Genomic DNA, 4639 nt, shown 5'->3' on the forward strand with positions numbered 1-4639 from the left:
TTGATATAAGGTGGAGGTGGTCGTTTACAGTTTGAGAGATGGTGAAGTGGTGTTCGACGGAGACCTTGGTGGTGATTATGGTTTGTCATGGTGATTGTGGGTTGGTTCGAAGATGGTGGCTGGTCAGTTGAGTCTTCAATCAACAAACAGAAAGGTGCAACGCCCCAATGGGTTTTGATTTGGGTTGAACAATGCTCAAAACAGAAACAGATACTGCAGTGGTAACTCACAACTTCGAACAAGAAACAGAAGCATGCAGTAGCAGCTGTTCGATACAGTAGTATTAAATGAAACAATTTGGTAGTGATATGATGGAGGTAATGGTTGTTGTTTGATTTTCATGTGGGTTTTATGTTCAAATCGGTATTGTATGTATATTTTTCTAAGAAAAAGACTGTGGTTGTTTGAGTTAGATACTTAAGATAGAAATAGCAAACACTAGAAAATAAATTGTGAAGTGGGTGGTTTGATGCAGGGATATGTATATGTGTATATAATGTGCCAGCGAAATTTATGTACAATGGAATCAAATACAATTGTTTGTAGTGGACGTAGTGGTCGACACTTTCCATCAGAAGCAGAGAAGAAAACAAATTAAAGAAGAAAAGAAAATAAAAAAAAATTATATATCAAACAAAATGAGAAAACAATGGGTAACTAATTCTTGTCTTGTAACTGGGATTCGATTCAATTAAGTAGGTAAATTAGATAGATTAGATAAAGACATCAAACAAATTTTTGATCCTAAATATAATTATGCGATTTTATATGAATTATAAATAATTAATAATTATAATTATATTAATAATAACTCAATACTAATAATAATAATAATAATAATAATAATAATAATAATAATAATAATAATAATAATAATAATAATAATAATAATAATATTAATAATAATAATAAAAATAACAAAAATAATAAGAGTAATAATAATAAGTCACAATAATAATAATTTTAGTGAATTTGATAATAATAATAATATTAATGATAAGTCTAATAATAATAATAATATTAATATTGATGATAATATTTATATACATCAAATTTCATATTTATTTTTAACATAATAATATTATTAATATTTAATAGTAGTAATGATAAACATAATAATAAGAATTATAATTTTAAAGCTAATAATAACTAACAATTTATTTAAATCACAACCAATTTGTAATTTCAATCTTTCTCATAAAAATATTTATAATAAATATCCTTATTATGATAACCCTAAAACTATTAGAATTTATTAATTACAATCATAACAATAACAATAAAATAATTAATACTAGTATTGATATTAGTATTATTAATAATAATGAAAGCAATAATAATATTATGACATTATATCCTTAACTTGTAATTATATCTAATATATAATATTTCATATTATTAATTATGTACTATTGAATAATTATATAATATTTATTAACTTATATATATATATATATATATATATATATATATATATATATATATATATATATATATATATATATATATATATATTCCAATATACACCTAATAATTATGTATAGAATTCATATATATCTATACATAGATTTATTTTTAATAACAACTTCCTTATCATGTATTTTGTTTTACATATTGAGTTCTAATGATTATTTTATATTTTGATAATCCGAATTAATACATATACCCTTATATATATATATATATATATATATATATATATATATATATATATATATATATATACATATATATATATATATATTTTCAACAATTGTTCATGAATCATCGGGATTAGTCAAAGGTTAAATGAATCCATGTAAACTGTTCAAAAATTTTGAGACTCAACATTACAGACTTTGCTTATCATGTCGAGATCATATGAAATTAAGTTTAAATTTGGTCAGAAATTTTCGGGTAGTCACAGTACCTATCCGTTAAAGAAATTTCGTCCCGAAATTTGAGTGGAGTTGTCATAGTTAACAATAAGTATGTTTTTATGACGCATACAAGCTGGAAATTAGAGTTTTATCACCAGTGAGTAAAATGGATAAATCAGTTCGTTTATGCGAAGAGTACAAGTGAAGCTATCATAAAAGAGTGGAATGAGTAAATGTAGATTCGTCATATCTTTTGACGTAGATAGTATTGATTTCCAAAGTTCAAGGGATTTGGAGAAAATCTTCTTAATAAGATTTGGTTCTTCGGTAATTCAGGAAATTAGGATCCACTTTAAATGCGATCATTTGTTTTGATTGTTCTTTCGGATATTTTACCATAAATCCACCCTCTTCATTTCCTCATTTTCACAGCTCACCCCTTTCTATTCTTTCTTCCTCAATTCAACTTTTGGTTTCTCTTCTCGACTTTAAGTCAAATGAATAATGATTCAGAATTCGTAGGTATGGAGTGTCGAATGATTATGAATAATGTTCTAAGAGAGAGATTGTAATCGCACGATCTTGATTGGTTAAATTACTAGAATTCAAGGGAAAAGATAGAACTATCAAGAAGATATGTTCTCTATATGTTTGGAGATTAGGTAGAATGTAAGTGTCGTGTAACATGGCACATGATGACGTTATAATCTGTGAATCATCATGTTCCATTAGAAACTCAGCATGACTTACTGTAATATAATCACGTTGATCAAGTGTCATTATATTATACTAACTCATGCTTCAGTTCCCAACACTACTTCAAAAACATTCATAATTTAAATTCGAATTTTTTAGAATTTAGAAACTAAAACAGTTTCCTTTCTGATGTAACACTGATATCGCGAAGAGATAAATGATTTCATATAAGAATAGTTATGAAAATATCTTCAGAATATCAATGATATTTATAATGAAAGATACGATGATATGTTAGAATTTCTAATATCGAAGAATGATGAAGAAGATTTGTCCGTAAAGGTTTAGAGTCAGGAGCAAGGTATTTGATAATAACTTCAGCAGATACTTAATCGTTTGGATTCTTTGAAGGAAGGTTTAGTCTTTGTGATTTGTCCATAGCCTCCTTCATAGTTTCGCATAATCCGCTTTCCGGTACTAAATTTTCTATTTAGCGTTTCCAACACTCCATTCTTTATCATCATACTTTTGACTGTTAAAGTCATCAACAGTTTTCGCTGCTTTGTCAGCTTTCTCAAAATTCCAAGAATTGATTCGTAGACTAGAGTGCTTTTCAGAATTTCATAATAGGAGATCATAATTCTAAGAGATAAATGTTATATGTATACATATAACTGTTGATGTAGAAACGTTACGAGATTTAAAATACTGATTGCTGATTCTCGGTAATTGGTATGGCAATTCTCATTACAAGGTGCGGATGAGTATATGATAGGGTTTCGATAAAGATAATGATTTTTTGAAAAGTCAAAGATCAGTGAAATTGTTGGTAAGTTTTCTGCTAATGTGGTGGGATATAAACGGTTCCCCGGTAACAATAAAAGAGCACACATATATATATCAAGGTTATAATAAGGTTGTTTCGAACGAAAGTCGAAGTTGACTTGCTGGAGCTGTGACAAAACTGGCTATCTCGAACAGGAGTTGCAAAGTTATTTTCGGTAATAATAACGCTAAAGGAATTAGTACAGCTATGTGTTAAACGTTTACTCAGTTTTCGAGAGTTTTTCAGGTGCGTAACTATATGCATAAATCTTTCCTTCCGTAGACGAAGTGGGGTTGGTTCATCTTCTTGATTGAGATGTTTTCAAGAATCCTGAAAGGTTTGAACGCAGATTGTAATCGTCAAGATACAAATGAGGTTTAAGATGAAATCAAGTGGCAAACTTGAAGAAATGTTTAGTTTCATATGTTATAATCAATATTTTAATTCATTTTAATTGTCCAATGTTAGTAGTCCACAGTTGATAGTCCACAGTTAACAGTTCAATAATTCATATATAGTTTAATATATAATATTAGAATTAATTAATACGTGTCGTGACCCATTATATACATGTCTCAGACTCGATCACAACTAAAAGTATATATATTATTTGAGAATCAACCTCAACCCTGTATAGCGAACTCGAGCATTACAGTATATAGAGTGTCTATGGTTATTCCAAATAATATATATAGATGCGTCGATATGATATGTCAAAACCTTGTATACGTGTCCCGATATTTAAAGTGCGTAAAATAACAGAAATTAAATGACGATAAATAAAATTGCGAGAATTTAAATTACGATAAATAAATTGCGATAATTAAATTGCGATAAATAACTTGCGATAAAATAAAATGTAATACGGAATTAACAGTTAGCTAGGAACAGTTAGCTAGGAATAGTTAGCGTGGTTTCTTAACAAAATTTGTCATAGTTAATTTGTTTGTTTCTAACAAATTTTATTTTTGTCATATGTTTTCTTCATTATGCCACTTGTTGAAGTCTGATAAGTCAAAATCCAAATATGAAATTGAATGAAAATGGTTACTCTGTGATGAACGGATTCGTATATCTGTGGATGTAAGTAGGATAATAAATGACTGTTGAATCAGAATTAAAGAATGTACAGTGTAACTTATTAATTGTAAAATCTAAATATTCCTCGGGTATTACCAACCCGTTAAAATATTTTCACCATTAATAGTTTGTACAAAAGAATTTTTAATTACAATCTTTATGAAAACATATATATACA

This window comes from Rutidosis leptorrhynchoides, chromosome 5 (assembly GCF_046630445.1).
Source record: "Rutidosis leptorrhynchoides isolate AG116_Rl617_1_P2 chromosome 5, CSIRO_AGI_Rlap_v1, whole genome shotgun sequence".
NCBI classification, from domain to species: Eukaryota; Viridiplantae; Streptophyta; class Magnoliopsida; order Asterales; family Asteraceae; genus Rutidosis; species Rutidosis leptorrhynchoides.